This window comes from Camelus ferus, chromosome 7 (assembly GCF_009834535.1).
Source record: "Camelus ferus isolate YT-003-E chromosome 7, BCGSAC_Cfer_1.0, whole genome shotgun sequence".
Taxonomy (NCBI): domain Eukaryota; kingdom Metazoa; phylum Chordata; class Mammalia; order Artiodactyla; family Camelidae; genus Camelus; species Camelus ferus.
The window spans coordinates 80,960,451-80,982,227 of record NC_045702.1 but is presented as its reverse complement, the minus strand read 5'-3'; the positions used below and the strand labels follow the sequence as shown (position 1 = coordinate 80,982,227).

The 21,777-nt window shown below is 44.1% G+C and overlaps 1 protein-coding gene across 9 annotated transcripts in view; it reads right to left on the bottom strand.

The window, feature by feature from the left end:
* SUGCT (succinyl-CoA:glutarate-CoA transferase) overlaps window positions 1–21,777 on the bottom strand; it is a 622,782-nt gene that overhangs the window by 10,382 nt on the left and 590,623 nt on the right. For 7 of the 9 annotated variants that reach the window (XM_032484269.1, XM_032484260.1, XM_032484262.1 and 4 more), the window contains 2 exons: window positions 6,609–6,738; window positions 5,100–5,237 (listed from right to left, as the gene is read on the bottom strand). The exons of 1 other annotated variant lie outside the window; for it this stretch is intronic. The gene's annotated coding sequence lies outside the window, so the exon portion shown is untranslated. Of the gene's footprint in view, window positions 1–5,099; window positions 5,238–6,608; window positions 6,739–21,542; window positions 21,654–21,777 lie in introns of all 9 variants that reach the window. One more of the 9 variants, XM_032484261.1, reaches the window with a different exon arrangement.

Sequence of the window (21,777 nt, the reverse complement as noted above, 5' to 3'; positions counted from 1 at the left end):
CTAATATTTATTGACCACAAATAGTAATGCCAGGTGCGTGGGTTCCATAGTAAATATGATTTATCTGCTTTCAGAAAACTTTAATCTAGAGATTGCAAGGCAGATGATTCAGCAAGTACTTCCTATTAAATTTTGATGAGCATCTGGATACTTGGGATCTGCATAAATTTCACAGAAAAATGGAAAAAAATAGCTCAGCATAGCTAAGAGCCCACATAATCAGCTTTTGGGGGGTTTGCCTCACATTTGTGTTTTCTCAAGAAGAGATCTGAGAGGACTGGTCTGATACCCAGTAAGGGTGACATGCCACCCTTGGACACTTTGACATGTCATCTCAAAGGTGACTGGATTCCCTCCTGCCCCATCATAGTGACTCTTTCTGGAGTGTTTACATGACTTTGTCCATCTGCTCAGGCTTCCATGACAAAATGCCACAGCCTGTGGGCTTCAACAACAGAAATGTCTTTTCTCACAGTTCTGAGCACCAGAAGTCCCAGATCAAGGACTGGCAGGGTGGGCTCCTGGTGAGAACTCTCTTTCTGACTTGCAGACAGCTGCCTTTTTGGTGCAGCCTCACATGGTGGAGAGATAAAGCTCTGGTGTCTCTTCCTCTTTCTATAAAGGCACCAACACTGTCTGATTAGGGCTCCACCCCTATGACCTCATGTAACCTTTATCAGCTCCTCTCAGGCCCTATTTCCAAATACAGTCGCATTGGAGGTTAGGGCTTCAACGTAAGAGTATTTGAGTGAGGGACACAGACATTCAGCCATAACAGTGACTGATCTTCCCTGCCTGGAAAGCACTCTTTGATAACATTACCACAAGACCGGGAAGAGAATTAGAGCCACTTTTCTTTGAAGGTGGTTCTTCAGGCACTATCGACTTTTCCTTCAAACATTCCAGTAGCAAATGGTGTGCTTCCCTGGTATGGGGACAAAAAATAAGCCACCTGGAGGGCAGAATACTCGGGGCCTCCCTCTGCAGAACTCAGCTTATCCACATCAAGGAGATACCACACCCGCCAACATACATTTCAAGTGATGTGTTTCCAATGCCAGGATGTGCACGACAAGCCACGGAGAGCCACTGCTGCGGGACACAGGAAAGGGGGCTCCCCGTGAGATACAAAGTGCCTGGGGGTCTATACTTGGGTCTCACACACCTAAATAAACGCAAAGGCTTTTCAGGTGGCTCTCTAATTGAGGTCAGAGATTTGCATTCTCACTTAACAGAAGAGGAAACCAAAAAGAAGTGAATACACCAAAGTCATAGGCAGAGTCTGTGATTAAAAACAGAGTCTCTCAGGCTTTCAAACCACTGGCTCCAGCCACTACCAGGACACATGCACCAGAGTCCTAGCCCAGGGGAGGCCTTGGTCCAAGGACAAACCTTTCCTCCTTATTTAATTCTCTGAAGGTTCAGTCTCACTTTTAGCAGCGTTAGCTACTGCTCAAGGGTCCTCTCCCAAAGTTTTCCTACATATTAAAGACAATACACCTGGAAAAGAGAGAGACACTGAGACTTTCAACATCAAAATTCAGATTGGCATAAACCAAGAGCCCCCCAGGGAAGGACAGTAAAAAAGTAAGACTTGCATACTTCCACATCTGTTTTCAATGAAACTTATGTCAAATAGTTTTATTATTTGACAAAAGCAATCCAAAGAATTATTTTGTTTTTCGGGATGCCTTGAAATGTCATTAAAAGTCACCTACCAGCACACGGACACGACATACTACCTGTCTGTAGTGTTAGATCAAATGAGAAAACAGGGGCCCGGGCCTCCTGAGTAGGAAGAGACTGGACCCGCAGGCGGGGAGAGCTGCGATTGTTGCTTTTCTTAGCGTTCCTGTTCCCACCAACCTGGGGCAAGCAATCCATTTTCAGCTTGACACCAGTCAGGAAATGGCTCTGCTGAAATATCCTCCCTGTTAATACAGGTGAGACAGATCTCTGGAAAAGCAGAGAACACCAACATGGGCCTGAGTGCTCGGAAGCCAGAAGTCATTCCTGGGCCAGCAAGGGAACAGCAAGAGTCATTTTACAGACAATTGAGAAAGCAAACCTGCAAGAGTGGGTTTCTAGAAGGTCATTTGGTAACAGGTACAGAAAGTCTACAGGAGGGCAAACTCTTCGGTTGAGTCATTTCATTCCTTTGAATTTACCCTGAAGGTATTTAAAGGTTTTAGAAAAGGATGCTTATTGTTTCGAGATAGTCCTTCATGGTTCCCCTGTGCTCCTACACCCCTTGCCGGGTCTGCCAGGAACGCAGCATCCTTACAACTCTTTACCTGGGCCATTTCTCAGACTTGTGGTTAAACCAAGTGAGCTTGAAGGATGTGGTGATGTCTCTTCCAGGGGGGAAGAGCGGGCTGGCTTACTGCTCACACAGCAGAAGTAGATTCCTTATGCTGGATATCCTGCAGCAGCCATGCCAACCCTCGGTGTGCACAACATCCATCTGGGCCCACGGAATCCCCACTGTGGGGTTTAAGGGCCAGTGGAACCAATGCCATGTTGCTGTTCATACTGCCTGCTGTGCTGCAGGCAAAGTCCCTTGTCTCTGATCCAGGAGTCTCGTGTCTTCTGCCAGCATCTACGACACAGCACCAGGCTTACTTCTGAGCTGGTAAGTAGGGTACAATCAAATTCCAATTCTGATTCTTAAGACAGCATTGTTTAGTCAAAACAATGAAAGTAAATGGTTTCCAAGGAGAGACTGATTAGATCAATTATGGTGCATACATACCCAAAGTATGGTGCAGGCATTTAAAATGACTTCAGAATGCATACTGATTGACATGGAGATCATGTAACAATATATTTTTGAGTGAAAAAAGCAGCTAACAAAGAAATGTGTATAGAAGTCCTACCTTCCTGTAAGGGTATATGCACTTTTCTAGATGGTTCTATACCCCCCCCAAAAAAAGTCTACAGGAGCTTTCTCTAGGAGGTAAACTGAGGAATGAGTTTTATTTATTTGCTTTTTCAGTGGTGTGGTGCTCTCCTTCCTACAGTGAGCATGAATAACAAAATAACAATATTCATTGAAAAAGGACAGCTGCGAGAGAAAAAGGAATGTAACAAAATACTTGTACTTTGTATTTGATATGCAAATACAGAAGGGAAATGCAGGTAGAAGTTGAGATCTCCGACACGCTCTTCGTGTGGTACAGCTGATGACCCACAGATCCTAAAAGTGAAGAAATCATGGGAAAGTCCTTTATCAGACACGATCTTCTTATAACACCTGAAGATGAGTATCAGAACCTACTTTTTAGGATCTGAGATGCTGAATATGCCCAGTGTTTAAATGGACATTAAGACAATCGGTCTTAACTATTGTGACTAGTTATTTTGTGGATAACACTACAATGAATATGGGAGTGCAGACGTCTCTTCAATATATGGTTGTCATTTCTCTTGGATATATACCCAGAAGTGAAATAGTCAGATCATACGGTAGATCTATTTCTAATTTTTTGAGGAACCTCCATTCTGTTGTCCATGGTGGTTGCACTAATTCACAGTAGCACCAAGAGAGCACAAGGGTTTCCTTTTTTTCCTCATCCTTGCCTAAACACCTTTTGTCTCTTTGATGATAGCCATTCTAACAGGCATGAGGTGACATCTCCTGATGGTTTTGAGTTGCAGTTGCCTAGAGATTAGTGATGTTGAGCACCTTTCCATAAGCCTGTTGGCCATCTGTATCGTCTTCTTTAGAGAAAAAGATCTATTCAATTCTGCTGCTCATTTTAAAATCAGATTGTTTGGGTCTTGCTTGTTTGTTTTTGCTATTGAGTTGGATGAGTTCTTTATATATTTTGGATATTAACCCCTTATCAGATATAAGCAAATAGTTTCTCCCATTCAGTTGATTGCCTTTTCATTTTGTTGATGGTTTCTTTTGCTGTGAGGAAGCTTTGATGTTTATTGCAGCGTTGTTCCCAACGGCTAAGAAGTGGAAACAACCAGTGTCCGTCAATGGATGAATGGATAAAGATGTGGCATATATATTATATACAATGGAATATTATTCTGCCACAAGAAGGAAGGAAATCCTGCCATTTGCAACACCATGGATGGACCTTGAGGGCATTATGCTAAGTGAAATAATCGAGTCAGAAAGGTATGGTGTCACTTATATGTGGATTATTTTTTTAAAAAAGAGTCAAACTCATAAAAGCAGAGAGTAGGAAAGTGGTTGTGGTTGCCGGGGCTGGGAGTTGGAGGAAGTAGGGCAAGCTTGCTCAAAGGGTGTAAACTTTCAGCTATAAGATGAATGAGGTCCGAGGAGCTCATGTAAACCATGGTGACTGTAATTGATGGCACTCCATGGAATAATTGAAATTTGCTAAGAGAATAAAACTTTAATGTTCTCACACACAAAAAAATGATAAATATATGAGGTGATGGATGTGTTAATTTAACTAGGTGGGGGTGGGGAGATCTTGCTCAATGTATACGTGTATCAAATCACCATGGTGTACACTTCAAATATCTTAGAATTTTACAGGCCAATTATACCTCAATAAAGCTGAAATAAAAAAAGACAATCTGCCACCTTTACGAGTTATACTGTAATTCATCCATAAAGTCTGGGAGTCAGCCCTCAGTCCCACTGACTCATGTCTACAGGGATCTTTTTTAAAGCTCTGAGTTCCCTCCCTCCCAGCTCATCTCGCTGCTCTGGCCAAATCTAGCGCGTCCCCATCATTGTCCTGGAGAGTGCAGTCATCTTTGAACAGGTCTCTGTCTCCATCCCACAACTCTCTAGCCCATCTATGACTCCGCTGCCACATTTATTTTCTAAAATAAACCCCACAAATCAGAGCATGTCACTCTTTTGCTTCAAATGCTTCAGAGCCTCCTAAATACTGGCAAAACAGTCCCCTGTAATCTGCCCCTGCTCCTCACCACACCTCTTGGTTCTGGTCCCCCTCGCCCAGCTCTGCAGCTTCATTCCTTTGGCTTTCTTGTCCCTTTTTTATGGAATGCCCCACCCCACCCTGTCAGGCAAATGCTTATTTCAAGACTCAGCTCCTCTGGGATGCAAGTCCCAGTGAGATCATATGCAAAGTCATCGAAACACTTACCATCCTGGGCTTTTATCTGTGTCCCATCTTTCTCTCCTATTGGCTTATGAGCTCTTTGAGGGCAGAAACCATATCTTATTTATGTTTATATATTTATATTATCAACATCTGGTCTACACTCGGCACAAAAGGGAGTATCTATGGATTAAAAAAAAATGCAGTTAAAACTTCAGAGCCTGAGTTCACTCACACCCATCAAATCCTAATTCTGAAACATTCCAGGTTAAGAACCCCACCTGATGGACACTGAATGTGTTGCCATCAATATTTTGCTGCCCAGAAAGGAACACACTGGGTGATTTTTACCTGCAAAGGATGCTGCTTTGGAAATAACCTGTTTCTGTCTGACACAGGGAAGCCCCGCTCTGCTGCTATTGGAGGAGGTGTCAACATCACTGGGACAAAAGCCAGTGGGAAAAACTCAGACCTTAACAGCATGTGATGCTTTGTAAGACGATCTTAGAAACTGCACATACTAGGATACTTTAAACCTTCCTTATAATTTATTAATGAAAACATTCAAGGACAGAAACAAATGTGAACTCAAGCAAATCAAAGCAGCTGTAGGAAATAAAACAAACAAAACCCTTTAGACAGGATTACGGGTCCAATAGGATGTGGGCCTGAAGCTGGACAGCAGGTTTTTAGATTCCACTTAAAATGTACCACTTGGGATTGGACTCTGAAAGATGGGCCACCTGTAAGTTTGAAATATTTCTGTATTTCTGCAGGATGATCCCTTATCTTAAGCCAGGCATAACATAATATAGTGCTTCCCAAATGGTTTTAAAACATCAAGACATATCCTATGACTTGATGGGACTTGATAAGCCATTTCTAGCAGGAGGCGTCTTACCAAGAAAGGCTCTGTAACAGCTAGCAGCAGTGGAGTTCACAGAGCTCTCTCCTAAGTCTGGAGCAGGGCGAGCCATCCTGACCGCAGTGTTGCCCTCTGCCAGCCTCCCAGCCAATGAGAGCCGGAGCTGGGATGCTGGGTGGCACTGGCCTCCGGGAGTTGCCCAGGATGCACAGAGCTGCACGCAGGCCACCACACGGTCTCACGAGGAGGGCTTTAAACTCAATCCCAAATCCCTCCCTCCCTAGTGAATATTCAGCCCATTCATTTCTTTTTTTTTAAACTGAAGTATAGTTGATTTACCGTGTTGTGTTAGTCTCTAGTGTACAGCATAGTGATTCAGTTATACATATATTATTATAGGTTATTACAGCTATTGAATATAGTTCCCTGTGCTATACAGTAGACCCTTATTATTTATCTATTTTGTTACATAGTATTTTGCACCTGCTAATCCTAAACTCCTAATTTATTCCTCCCCACCGTTTCCCCTTTGGTAACTGTAAGTTTGTTTTCTATGGCTGTGAGTCTGTTTCTCTTTTGTAAATGAGTTTGTTTGCACCATTGTTTTAGATTCCACATGTAAGTGCACCCATTTATTTCTACACCCCAGATAATCAGCTTGCCAAAGAAACTCAGGGCTAGCTACTCACCTGAGTCTGCCTCCTCTCCCCTTGAGAGCATGCCATAATAATAAATCCTTGCTTTACTTGCTTGGTCTCCCAATTCGAAGTTACAGGCAGATGAAGAGCATGGTTCAGTTTGTGACCCAGTCTATGAGTGCTGTAAATGATTTGTTGTAAAAAAATTTATTTCATAAATATTTCACTGCTATCTAGATCATCTCACCTTATTTCATTCATTCTAATTTCACAAAAGTATGTAAAGAACACTTAAAGTTACAGACAAAAAGAAGAATTTGTTCCAACCCTTATCAGGTCCATTGTTCACAAAATGAACATGTTTTTCACTTGGAAATTTCCTTAGGTTAATGAAAGAAGAAAAAAATGGGTGGATTACATAGAAACCTATTGAAATTAGTAAAATTATGTTCCACAAGATAGAAATGGGCATCTTACACATTTTTCCTTCATTTGATTTCAGTCGTAGTTTCCATATTAGGGAAGAACAGTGGGGGGATGGCTTTTTGTGATTATTTAACACATTTCTATGTGAGAAATCACTGTGTTTTATTTCCAGAAATTCCCGTCATCTGGGAAAGGACAGTCAAAGCTGCATCGCCGGAATTTATACAATGTCAAGTTCATTTTGATTGAGGGTGGACGTGCGTGATGCCGGGAAATGGGGAGGAGGTTACTTTATTTTAATTGCTTGGGTGTGGGAGGATCTGGTTATCAGTTTCCTATGCGATGCACTCTGCGCTGAGGGCTCCTGTGCTTGTCTTCGCCATTCAGTGGAGATTCTGTGATTCTCTCGTTACTTACACGTCAGCTTGGTGACTTACAACAACACTTCCTGATCCAATCTCAACTTGCTCTTTTCCAGCCTTGACAGGATAACATCCCCGCCTCTGGGAGCCTGGCAGCCCCTTTCCCCAACCAAAGAGGCTGAGCTCTGACCGGTGCAGAAGCAGCAGAAGCTGCGGGAGACAGAGCACAGGACTCGGCAGGAACAGGAGAGAAGGCCCAGGGCGTGTCCGTCCTCAGCCCGTTTGGTCAATACAGAGCCTGTCTGAGTAACTCCTAAGCTGTGCTTTATAGACACTGAGCTTGGAGAAGGATGTGCTCGGTCATGTCCAGAGTCATGTGATGGTAAGCACTGAACTTTCCAAAAGAACCACGAGGTCTGATGGGCCTCCAGAAGCACATCTCTCTGGATAACAGATAAGAGTTCAATTAAACATCTCTGGATTGGTTGAAACAGCTTCTGAAACAGTTTCACATGTTTTCTCTCCATTGTTTTTCAGAAGCTCTATGAATCAAACCATGAATCTCTTTCCAGCGTGACAGTCTGTTGCTCTATGGTTAAGTCAAGGTTTTAACCACTCTTTAATAAAGTCCTTAACTTCTGAAGGGGCAAAAGCGGACAATCCGTTACGAGTAAGAAAATACTACGATCCTATGATCATGAATGGATGTCCAGAGTATGATGCAAAACGGTGTTGCTTATTAGTTTGTTTTCAATTTTTCCATCAATGCAGATTCCTCCTCTGAACTCCTCTCTCCTGGTCTCCCTTCAGAGTCCTTGTGTCTTGCTTTCCTTCTCCCGGAAACCTGCCTCCCAAACATTACCCACCTGTAGAAGCTCCATCAAAACTAAGGGTCCTATTCGCCCTTAAGATGCTTCAAAATTAAAATGCACACGATAAACCTTTTTCTTTCTAATATTGCCCAGTTCTATGCAAATGGGGACCCTGATCTCTATTCTCTGATCGAAAAGAAAGAGAAATTTCTGAATAAGAGGGTGATGGAAAAGGAAGGGAAAGGAAAGAAAAGGAAAGAGGGAGAAACGGTGGAAGGAAACTCTGTTTTGTGCTGTTTGAAACGAGGTCATTACCATACATAATTCTTACAATTATTTTTGATTTCAGTCAACTGTCCTTTTTCGGTCATGGCATCTGCAAATTAGTAAGGCTGAGCTAATGTAAGTAACTTTAAAAATAACTTTTATTTTTCGGTTTTTTTTTTTTTTTGTATTACAACGTAGGATTCAATCTCTGGCAGTAGCTGAATAGATTGATTCTATATCCGTTTTTTCAAAAACGTCTGATTTGTCTTGCAGAAGTAGAATCGAAAAATTCCTGAAACTTAAGCCAACCAAAACGCAAGAGTATTTTTTATTTTGTCTCCTGTGTTTTAATGCGAATACATACTACTTTGAAAGAAACACTACATGCAGCCCAATTAAATAAGTCACAGATTTGTCATTAGAAGTTGGCCAATTATCATGCTGAAGTGAAGCAACCTTTACTTTGAAAATTACCAAACATGGTTCTACTTTTTAATCATTATTATGTATCTCTGCCTCTTTTCTCAGAGTAATTTACCAGGGTAAGACTGAAACAAATTCATGAAGAAAGGAAAAAGAGAAAGAAAAGAAGGAATGATGAAAATAGAATGCAAATACACAGGCCACATGGGCTCACATGGTTACAAACACAGGTAAGTCTGGCTCTAAGTCTCCTGGGAGCCAAACCAAAAAAAAAAAAAAAGTCTTATTATTAGATATGAAGAAACTAGTTCTTCAGGGAAGGAAATGTATTTTTTGTGTATTAATTTCTCAAAGAAATTGTACTGCTGCGGCCTCATTTGGGAAACACTGAGTAATGTCATCGGTGTTCTCAACCTGCATTCTACAGGCAAGGATGCCACGCAGAGTCCCCCTTAAAAATCAGGGCATGGCCGGGGGAGGGTAGAGCTCAGTAGCAGAGGGCGTGCTTAGCATGCCTGAGGTCCTGGGTTCAATCCCCAGTACCTCCATTAAAATAAATAAATAAACAAATCTAATCTACCCCCCCAAATCTTAAAAAAAAAAAAAATCAAGAGCGTAGCATTAAAACAGAACCTGATTTAGGCAAATGTAAAGTCCAAGAATGAAGCTTGCTGTGAGTCCAGCTTGAGGGAGGCATGAACGAACTGCCTACCTGTAGACACACTTGTTGAGAGCAGATCACAGGCGGTAACTATTGCCTTTTTGGCGGGGTGGGCGGGGAAGGCCAGTGGTATGAGGAGGTAGTTGCAAGCAGGTCCATTATCTAGAGCAGAGAAACTCAACCACAGCCTGCTGGGCTGTTCCACTCCCCGTCTAGGGCTCTCCCACCTCCCCACGGGTAAATACAGACACAGCTTCTCATCGGAAGTTACTTCCAATTGAGTACGCCCCTTCTGCAAACAAGGAGCACATTCTTGGGGCCTGGGAAGTCGGGGTCACTCCCGTGGAGTTACATAGATTGAGATGGGACAGCTCTGGGGGCCAGAGCGTCCTCACTGAGCCTGCATACCTTTGATGCGGTCTCACCACGTGAGCTTTGTCATGTGGTGCGACTGGGTCCCAGCCGGGTGCCTATGACATTTGAGGCACTTGCCTTGACTGTGCCTTCCTGAACCCCTCTCCAGAATCTGGATCTCAGAGCTATGTTCTTACTGATCAGCACAGTCAACCCTGACGTCGCCACAAAGACCGGATACACTCCTGATTTTTAGGATGCGATAGAATGTTTAAAATTAAACATGTATAAAACCAAGTTCCTTTCTGCTTCCCTTTACATACTGTCCTTTTGACCTAAATGGGGCTTTCTTTCTAGCCCCAAAAACCTTCCCAACCAAGAACTAGATAAGCAAGATCCATGTTTATTCAAACATAGTGAGACAAATCTTTATCAATTTATGAATGATTCACCAACAGGAAGTGAATAAGGAGGTGCCTCTTGAAAGAAGGTTAGTAAGACATTCTAATAGCTTCACGACAATGAGGATATACTACATAGCATATGACACCTTTCTGAGGATTCCTAACACCGCTTTTTCGATTTGTCACTTAGGGGGCTGGGAGACATCACTTCGAGATGAAGGAAAAGCAGGTGCTCTTCACAAGCCCAGGAACTCTCTCCTGACGCTGGCCCTCATCAGGACAGTCAGTAAGTGAATCAGTCAGTTTCACGTCAGTGTGATCTAACCCTGCATTTGACATCGCTTTGTAGTGGATCAAAATACTGAACAGCATAAAATGTTGTTGGGTTTGACCACACACTTTTAACTTCTGCCTCGATGCTTTGGACCTGCTCCTCGATCATCTGGACGCATACGCCCTGCCGGAGAGAATGGAGGGGACAGGGGCACACTGATGGCTGCGTATGACCAGAACGAGCTACCTTAGGGTATTGATATAAGCAAGTACTAGTTCCCTGTCCTTGTCCCACAGAGTGACATTCAACATTATTAAATTGTGAATGCAAATAAATTCGGAAAGGGGTATTCCATTTAATTGAACACAGCCCTCCTTAAGGAGAACAACCCCAAAACATTTTTTTCCAGTACAGATTGGCTCCAGGTAAGTAATGAAAGCTGTTCAGGTTTCCGGAGACAATTATTTTTATTTAAAAGTGGAGGGAAAAAAGAAATTGATGTCAAAAATCTATCTAACTGGAGTCTAATATTGATGTAGAGTAATGCAGTGGTTGCATTAGGAAAAGTAAAAAATCAGTGAAAAACACCTCTGTCTCATTAGGAAGCTGATACGGGATGGGACACATTCTTGCCCAGTGGGCTGAGGAGCTTGGTAACAGCTTACACTTGGGCAGCCAGTGATATATTTATATTTGCTAAAAAATATCTGTTATTTCTGGGTACACAAACCAAAATAATTGAAAATATAATAAGCATAATATGTACATGTGCGAATAATTCAAATGATTAAGAATTAGATGAAATTTGAAACGGTATCACTTAGAATTAGGAACTTATGAAAGCACAGGCTGGGGACGCACAACAGCATTTCTTTGTTCGTGTGAAACATCCAGCAAAGGGGCTGTTGATGCTGCAAGTACAATCCTTTTGGTTTGGTCAGTTTCTTCTTGGCCATTATTATAAAGGGTGGGAGCTGGAAATACACTCATATCCAGATGATCCTCCTGGAAACCTGCCTAAAAGAGCGATACATAGATTTGAAAATAAACAGGCTGAGGTCGGTTTGGGTAGAAAAGTTTCCAGGAGCTGATCTGTGACATTTCTCTTTAACAAGCGCATTGAACTCTGCCATGTTCCTTATCAAAAGTCAGCCTGGGGCCATTATGTGATCAGCCCAGGAAGGGCCAAGTCACCCACCTATTTCCCATTGAAGAGTGTACTGTTTTCATGACACTGATGATGGACTGTTCAGCTTAGGACTCCTCACCAGCAAGGCAGGCACGCTGCCTTCCCAGGCAAAACTCAGTTTTCTTGAGCTTACTGTTAATGGTTGTTGTTCTCGTTTGTGTGTATGTGTGTGTGTGTGTGTGGCATGTCTTTGAAGGAGTCCACATGATAGGAGCTTGGAATTCTCGGGGTGGGGGAGTCTATTGAACTGGACATCACTTAATTTGAAAGATCTGGAGACACCAAGTGTCCACTTGAGGAAAGAGGACAGCAAGCACCCTACCTCTGGTCTGTATTAGACTCTGATGCCATTTGAAGCAAATATAGAAGATCTGGGGTTTTCAGAGCTCTCCCCTGCCTCTTCAGCAATAAAATGTGGGAGATGAAGTCCATCCCAGCAGAAGCCAAGGCCAGGGAGTGGACGACTGATAACAAAAGGAGAAAAGCAAGAAACAGATGACAGGGTCCTGGAGGCATCATGGGGTCCTCAGTGAAGAAGTCCTCGGTCACACTTTTTCATCATCTTTAGAAGGCAGGGAGGGGTGCTGGTGTGAACCCACGTGCCTCCAGAGTCTTCACTTGGAGAGCACCAACGTGTGGACAAGAAGATGAGCCTTCAAAGGAGAGTTCACTTGGACCTGATAAATTTTACTCGAGTCTGAAGCCATTCAAGATTCTTCAACTATTTCTAAGTATTTTGAATTTACTATGTAATTTAAAGTGACCGGATACAGAGGATGTGGTGAGAATTTGCATCAAGTTACAGTAAACACGATCGTGTTATTTCCTATCATCTGTGTGTATGCGGTATTTTGCCCTTCTTAAGAAAGCAGCCCAGGCCTCCAAGAATAAACATTCAACTTCAGAAATCCTTAGGGTTAAGCTCATACTCTTCAGGTCTGCCAACTCAGATGACTTGTCCTGTCACCAATGATGAAGGAGTATGACTGCTGTTGAACACTCACGAAACACAAATACATGTTTGTGAACCGATTCATTAAAGTTCTGGGAGAGCAGCAATGTTCTGCTATGCTAGGATATTTTTTTTTAGTGAAATGTAATACTGAAAATTGTGTTTAAGTTATCTCATCTACAGGCATGAGAAAGATTGGAAGAACAACAAATGGAAACTCCAAACGTCTCCAAGTTGATGCGCCATATATGTGTAACGTTTCTCTTTAAAAATCTATTTTTAGTGCCACTGAAGTTCAGCCTTCTGAGTTACCAACATCTTTTAGATTCATGGGGCATTCGAAAGCATCTACAGTATCTGCATCGCTTGGGTATCGTGCAAGACCTTCTCTGGTTTCAAACAGTATTGTCTGAACCTGGAAGCAAAGTGGAGCATCCTTCTAATGGCACTAGTGGGGCTCCCCTTGCAAATACTGATGCCATTATGTGCAGTGACTGCTGCAAGAATAAACTTGTGTGAGAATAAAAAACCAAAAATGAATACAAAATCTATGTATTTCAAGTCCCAGCTTCAAAAGAAAGAGCCAGTAGCTCACAGCGGAAAAGAATGTGACAATGAATATATGTATATTCATGTATGACTGAAAAATTGTGCTCTACACTGGAAATTGACACAACACTGTAAACTGACTATAACTCAATAAAAAAAAATGTTTGAAAAAAAAAAGAAAGTAAGAGCCAAGACCACTGCAAGGAACAACCTTTGAAGCACGGAGTACAGATGAGGTGCTGTGTCCTTTTGTGGGGAGCTGTTTTTTTCCACCTCACAAACAGCATAGAATCTCCTGGTCATCACTGGTAATTGGGCAACGTAGCATCAAAGGTTCCTGGGGGAGCAGAGTCAGTGCCAGATTTGACACTAAATCTGTTTGTTGGTTAAGTTCCAGTGTCAGTGACATGAATCACAGAATGATGAAGAAAGTCACCCATTAAATGTTGCTTCAGTGATCTGTCTTGCAGCCACCTTGGAACACAATCATGGGTGGCACTTCTTTTAAAGAGATGGCCCTGTTGACATTGTCATGTATAGAAGGAACGGCATGACTCCAACAGATAACGACACTAGAAAAACTGTCTTCTGTTTGGCATTCAGCTGCTGGTACACTGTCACAGTGCATGAGAACCTCCAAGACTCATGAGGTTTCTTTGCAGAAGCAGACCAGCCTTTGCTGCTCTCCCAGTATGACTATAGTTTGCCAAACACAGGATGAGACAGCATGTCGCCCAGAGAGCCACAGATACCACTGGTGGGGGTGTAGCGGCCCCCTAAAGTCAGCTACATGTGGCACTTGCTGCAAGGTAAATGCTACCCACTGTTCTAACTCCAACTTGGGGCAAAGGTCAAGGGCATTTTTCTATTTATCAATTCAAAGCTCACCAGATCTTCCCCTGAATCCTTCTTATTTCTGGATGAAGTGAAACATACCAGCGGGTTCCTTCCGGGGAAGAAACAGTCATGGCGGACTCAGAGACTTAGTGAGGAAAGCCAGAGTTTTGTTGCTCCTTTACAAGCACGCGTGGGATTTCAGTTTTGCCCAAGGCTGCCGTCTCCGGCTCCTTGGCACAGACCAGGAACCCTGCCCCATGAGTCAGGGCCTGACTCCCGAAGCACGAACACTAAGGCGGGTTCCAAGAGCCACCTGATGGAGAACCAAGGCATTTTCTTCAGAAGTGCCCAGACCTCCGCAGGCACAAAGGGCTGAAGAAGTTCCTGAAATCAGGGTTTCCTCTACCAAGAAGGTCCGGCAGGACAACATCTTTACCCCTGGTCAAGTCTACAGAAACTCTGGGGTATGTGACAGTCATTTCACTAAGTCCAGAAGAGGCCCCAAGGAGACATATAGTCCAATTGAGGGAAACGCTAACCTTATACCCCAAAGAGCCCCTCCCTCTAAACCCCAACATAAGGATCGAGTGTCCCCCCTCATAGGTGTGGATGACCGTGAGGAAACAGGTCAGGTGATGACTAGATCTTTTTTCTTTTTATCATTTCTGAGCTAATATAGGACTACCTTGAGTCCCCTTTCCATTTGCAAATTAACTGACCCTAGTGTGGTTTATATTAATATGATGGAAATAGATAACTTCTCTAGGCTCGAGTGAAAAAGATGGTAATATCTGATTTAAATGTTCTAAATAAATGCCTGGGGCCTACTATGAGGTGGTTTTTTCCTCCAGTCTGAAGTGTTTCCCTTTTGGTAATCACACACACACACACACACACACACACACAGGAACAGTGGCCCCGGGGTCCACACCAAGCCGTCACTCCAGCCTGGCTCCTTCTTCAGAGGGGCTCAGAGCAGGAGTGCTCATCAGAGAAGCAGGACTGCAGTTCAGTCACCATCCGAATGAACATGTTTGGCATTTGGTTTCTTTTCTTTCTTTAGATTTCTTTCCAAGGCTTTCAGAAAACAAAAGTATTAAGAATTTAAATCTCAAATCTGCTGATTTGTCATTGACTTCTCAGGCCGCATCTTCTCACACCCCTTCTCTCTTTGATCACGTGTAAAAAGAAAATCCTTTCTCTGCCATCTGAGGATTCATCCTGAGAGCAAACAGAAGATTTACCAGTTAACAGCTAGGGTTGATGAGTTTCTTGCAGAGACACAGCAAGAATGGTGGAAGAGACAGAAGAAACAAAACCAGCCTACCGGCCAACCAGTGGCAGCCGGATCCCTCCGGACCTGAGGACCTGACGTAATCCCCGCAGACAGGAAGTCGCTGCCAGCTGGGCTGGGCGAGAGGAAAAGGCCACCCTCCCCTCCAGCCTCTTCTTTCCTTTTCACAGCATCAGCAGGTGGAAGGCAGGAGGCAACCCATGCTGAACTTCCCAAGCATTGCCTGACCTTCTTGCTAATTTCATTCACAGTCCCAGTTTGTCCCGCATGTGGCATGCTTTCCTGACAGATGAGGCGGAATCACAGAAATATTTTGTCACAGCAGGGTGTGTGCCAGATCTGGGCACTTGGAAAACAGAGTGACCAAGACATGGCCCTTCCCCTGAAAAAAATAACAGCCCAGGAGGTGAGCTAGACACATGAAGTCATTTCCATGCCAGGTCATAAGGGGATGAATTCTGGAATGCATGGGAGATTGTGGGATCACAGAGAAGGACCTTTAACCCAGAAGGGGAGGTGGGAGAAGGCAGCCAAGGACCAAAGTCAAGCACCAGACAAGGGGCTCCGAGGCTGAGTTGTGCAGGACAAGGAGGGGACATCGTAAGAAAAACTATGGGGGAAGAGAGAGGTGTGAGCAAAGACAATTGGGCAGCAAGATGTGTGCAGGGAATTAGAGATGATGCTGGAACCGAAGGGGCAGAGGAGCTGGTAGAGGAGCTGCGGGATGAATTCAAGAGATCAGGGGGAACCAGACTGTGGAGAGCCTGAACGCCCTCTGGAGGTGTTGGACTTTGTAAGCCAGGTAACAGGGAATCGCTGGAAGATTTTGCATGAGGAGGTGAGATGGTCAGATAGAACCTTCTAGCAGCAATCTGGAAAATGAATCTGGGGCGGCGGTGTGGGAAGCCAGTGGTTGAGAACGCTGGGTCAAGAAGACCTGTCAATCAGTCATTCCAATATTTATGGCTAAGAGGGAAATAAAAAGTGGTAAGATCCCCTAGGGATGGGGTTATTTATGAGGTCAAATTAATAAGACTTTCTGAGTTGATTAAATAGAAAACAGAGGAGATGGAGGATCCACAAGTAACCCCCAGGGGTCCGAGCAGACTGACTCGGTGGTTGATGGCACCAGCAAGTCACAGAGAAAGCAGACAGAAGCTGATCTTGCGGGAAATGAGAGCATTAGGCAGGCTGAGTGGGAAGAGAGCGTTGGGAGACCCAGATGGAGCTGTCCGGTAGGCACTGGGCATGGAATTATGGAGCTTAAAGAGAGGTCGTAGTTACAGAAATAAATGTGTGAGTCATCTGTACCTAAGAGGGGGATAAAGGCATGTGATCCAGTGACTCACTCAGGAATGAGGAGAGGAGAGAGAAAAAACTCTGGAAAACCTCAACAGTCCAGCGGACGGCTCTCCCTTCCTGTGAAGCCAGTCAGAGCGGTTAGGGTCACTTCTCACCCATCATCAGTTTGGGGGGAACTTTTTCATCTGGCCAGATCCCCCAGGCACCGAGATTTCTGACAATGCCAGAATAACATACGGGCCTCAAACAATGGTGTACGAGATTGAAAGCATTACCCTGCCTTCTGAAAATTAGACTCTAAGGGACTATGGCTGGTTGAGTATTTTATTGCCAAGGAATGAGTCACTGAGACAGAAATTTCAAACGAATTTTAAACAAAGACTTTTGAAGGCAGGATGGGCATCGAGGAGTCCGTCCTCTTGCCTCTCCATTCTTGCCCCATCCCTTTCATTCCAGTCACCTCCTTCCAGGATTCTGGTCTCAGTCGGTGGGTGCTATGCATTTTGCCCTGGAGAATGGCTGTAAGGGCTGTCAGTAGGCTCTTCCTGAGCTAATTTGGGTCTCCTCGGGTAAGCATAGACTTGGTGCTAAAATAAGCTAATAGCATTTCTATATTTTCCCCTTTCTTACTAAGGATTTCAGGAGGGTGGGGTTATGTGGTGAAGACGATTATTTTCCACCCAACTTCATCTCTTCCCGCTAGGCTCATGACTAGGCACCCTTTCCCACTTGTCCTGGCAATGATCATCCGACTGGGTTCTCTCCGATGGAAAGTGCCCGCCCCTCCTGCCCGTGGACCTTCCAGGCTGTGGACAGGCGTCTTGCGTCTCCTTAGCGTGGCTGCAACTCAGCCCCACCATGCCGATGATGGTAAGACCCCAAGGAACAGTGCGGCCACAAGCTGAGAGGAATCTGGGTGGCTGCTTGGATCCCACCAGCCTTGGACTCTCACCTTGAACTTTTAGAGCAAAGCAAACTTTCTGTTCTTTGAGCCTGTAAATTTGGAGTATCATTGTAAAAGCAGCCCCCCCCCCCGACTGATGGAAGACAGCAGTAGTGGGTAAGACGGGTAATAAAACCCAGATAATGAAACTCCTTTCAAGGGAGATTGGTCATTAATAGAAATTATAGAGAATACTGGAAGGCCACTGAATAATGATTAAAGGAGTCAAAGATACAGAGAAAATTTACCAGAAATTTGACAGCCATGCATTTTTGTCCAAAGTCCTCCCTTTGGGGGGCCAATGCTTCTCAACTCCAAGGAAGAGAGACCTAAACTGTACAGTGGAGGAGCTCCTGATGGTCCTCCGTGGGGCCTTTGAACGACTGTTTGAATGATTACCTTCTTTATCGTTGTGTTCGATGTTCCGAGGCTACTCTCAGTACTGAACAAGTTCAGTCTCTGAACTTCTAGTGTCTTTTCTGACTCCTTTTGTACTTGAACCAGGAGCTTCCGCCTGTTTGCATCCTTACTCATGATCAATGGAGTAGGTGTTTGACAGAAGCCCAGGAGACCACATAATCTGAGGTTCAGATCCAGTGGTAACTGGTGAGCGTCTTTCCCAGCCTTCCTCAGAGTCCTGGGATTTACTTTAATGGAACTTGCTCTGGTCATACCCATCCCTGAGTCAACCACTGTGAGCAGAACGCAATGCGGTGATTCGCTTCGGCTTCCATTCCTAGGGCTATAAATAGATACATGTCCGGAAAATGTGGACCTAGAGAGGAAGGAGTGGGCCCCAAACAAAATATTAAGTCTGCTCTTAAAAAAAAAAGAGGAAACATATAAACAACAACCCTCTACTATGATACACCTCTCAGCTGTCTAACACTCATGTACAATCTTAGTACTATGTATGCTTTTTCCTTGCTTTAATGTCCACATTGACACACTCACTCAAACCCCAGAAAGAGAAATTAAAATTTTATGTGAAGGCTGAACCCCACACCGGGTTTAGGGCTACTGGGTGATGTGCAGTCCTCACAGCCAGGCACCCAACACCCTCAATACAATCGTGGAAAAAAGAACAAAAACCAGGATGGAATGGGAAACATTAGTAGTCACTGCTTCATTGCACATATAAACTTCTGTTTTGTTCACTGATGTAATTTGTAACATTGTCTGGGACATGGTAGGTAACCAGTGTTTGTTGAATGAATGCGTGATTGAATGTATATGCAGCTGGGCAGGAACAGTAAGGACTTCCTGTCCCGCAGTAGAACGAGTGCTTGCTCAGCTGGTCTGGCTGTCTGTACTCGTGTCCTTTGCCCTTGTGGCCAACTTTTCAGTTTTTCGGTAGAATCTTCCCGATCTATTGTCCTCTGTGGCTGTATCCTAGAAAGGCATTGATGAAAATGCCCCCGTATTAGCCCATTTTTTGGTGGCTATTTCTCACATCTGAGGGCTTTCTTAGAAACTAAATATTCTGGTTACTCCTTTAGAAATGTTTTAGGTTAGAACTCCAGAGACTAGTATCCAAAGTCAGGGATTTTGGTGGGTCAGGATCTCATAAGTTAAAATCCTGCCAGAGAATTCCTGTTTCTCAGGAATAGGATGGTTGCCTTGTCCATCCCTGAAATCCTTCCTTTAGTGATCTTCATCTTTGCATTGCCTCGTTGACACAATGGTCGAGGGAAGGGAAGTCCTCTGGAATTCATGGGAACTCATGCGTAGCAGCCATCTGTGCCTTTGCGGTATGGGTGGCCATCCTCTTTGTCACAGAGGAAACAGAGCAGGAAGAACGTGGCAATGATCAGAAAATTAATTTGCCTCATTTCCTCATAACATCTTCCAACATGGTTCCTTACCTTCCTGATTTGGTTGGCGCACACTGTTGATTGGGAGAGAGAATAAACTTCACCAACCCTGCAGAGACCCAGACCACCCAATGGTCAACGTCCTCACTCGACAGCTTTCATGCGGAAGGTCATCTTTCATCGAAATTGTACATTCCTTCCTCTTTCAGGTGCATCAGCTTTAACATATGTTTATCCAATTCTGGTGGGACATTTGTTGTACCTTTTAAAAGGCCACAAAAAGCGGTTCATATGTTCCAGTATACTGAATTTCTCCTACCAGCTTCCCCAGTGCAGCCACGTCTGTGGGCATGTGGTCCAAAGCCCGAGAAGCAGCAGTCTGAGAGATGGCTGTGTCCCGAATAACCTGGCTTATCAGCTTCGGTGCTGTGAATAAGGAGCTCGCAGTGCTTTCCAATCTGTTTACTCAGCTTAGCATTTTCATATTTTAGATCTGTTACTTACTACACCACACTCCTGGTGATGGTCTCTGTGTCAATCAAGATCCTATCTGTGGTCAAGTTCCTACACAGAAAGTCCATCAAGCCTAGACATTAATTGACTCACAAAATTTGAGAATCCAGAAGAAGATATGGCTTTGCATGTGACTTAAAAAAAAAGTGAGTCCTTGTCCCAGCTTACCAGCCTCGTCCTAAGATACACTAGTCACTGTGACAAAGGGACCTCAACTTGCTCTTTGGGTCATGTGCTAGCCTCTTGGGATGAGGATGGAGGGGACAGAAAGAGCAAGAGGGGATAATCTCTGAACAAAAACTGGATGCATGGAAGAAACAGTGTTGCCCAGGTTAATTCAAGAAGGAGCTAAGAAAAATAAACCCCCATCTCTATTTAACTGTTCTTTTAGTCTCTTTTTCAAATGCCTTTTTTGTGATAGTTTGAATTATGGTTCAGCAAATATTTCTTTCTTTCCCTTTCCTGCGTGGGTGAAGTTTATTTTCCTGAGCCATTGATGCTCAGCTTGGCCATATGTTTTTCTATAGCCAATGGAATGTTAGTGGACAGGACGTGAAGAGGTTTGAAATGAGCTCGTGCATCTGGGCTTGGCTCTTCTGCTTTGGAAATCTGCTGGAAAAAAATTTTAAAAGCCTGTTGCAAATAGAGTGGTGCCTTCAGCCCGGGTCCCAGAACGAACACACATGCCACGGACCTGAGTCCAACCCACAGCACCTGGATGGGCCCATTTCAGATCAGCTGCAGCCAGCCTGCGGAGCTGTGAGTGAGAGAGCAAATGCTGGTGGTGTTAGCTACTGAGCTTTGAGGTCCCCATGCAGCATTATTTTGGCAGTATAGCTCATCAAGACATTTTTGCTGTAGATGCACCAGAATTTCTTTCTAAAAGAAGAAATCTTGCACATGCACACTACTGTATATAAAATACATAAACAGCAAGGGCCTATTGTACAGCACAGGGAACTCTAGTGTAATGACCTACATTGAAAAAGATAATGAAAAAGAGTATTAAAAAAAAGAAGAAATCTGTTTGGAATATGGGACAAGGGAAATGATGAAGTGGCATTTACAGAGCAAGGACACTTTGTTTAGACAGTTTGGTTACTTTGGGTGGACTGATAGAGATTCAGGGATGGTGTGATGTTCTCAGGTCTAAGGTGGACATTTTTTTTTCCACGCTAACATTTCCATGTTATAAAACCAGGGTGCACGAGGCCGAGTGGGAGGTGGTCAAGATTCTCCATCTCCTCATCCCCATCCTCCGTGGCGGGTCCTTGAAAGGTAGACTTGGTGTGTCTTTCGTCCCAGCAACTCAGACGTCAGCAGAGCAGTCGGGGCTGGCAGGGCTGGAGCAGATCAGGGGTGTGCTCCCCGGTCAGCGCATCAAGCGTCCAGACAGCATTCTCAGATACTGCTGGAGAACAAGTTAACTGAAAGCAAAGTAGCATTCTGCTGTGAAAACTGAAGTGAGGTCCACATTGCAGGATGATGAAGCCAGCTTTTTGGGGGGATATGCTTCATTGCCTGAGTGTGTTTCAGAACCCAGATTGCCGAATCATGGAGTAACAGAGCAATTATTTTCAATTTGGAAATTGTTCAGAACAGTTCTTACCAATGGGCCGTCTTGACAGTGAAAGTGACAAGCACGACCCCCTCCAGCCTGGGAAACTGCGCAATGTGACTCAGCGATGGATGGAGTTACTTCCTCCTTGCCTTGTGAATGCTGGAGATGGGCAGCCAAAAAAAAAATTTCGGTTTTAGTTTATCTGACATGAAGCTGCTCTTTTTGCTTATGGTTAGTCAACAGCTTCAGCTGCTGAAGTTTTCCCACGGAACGGCGTTATAAT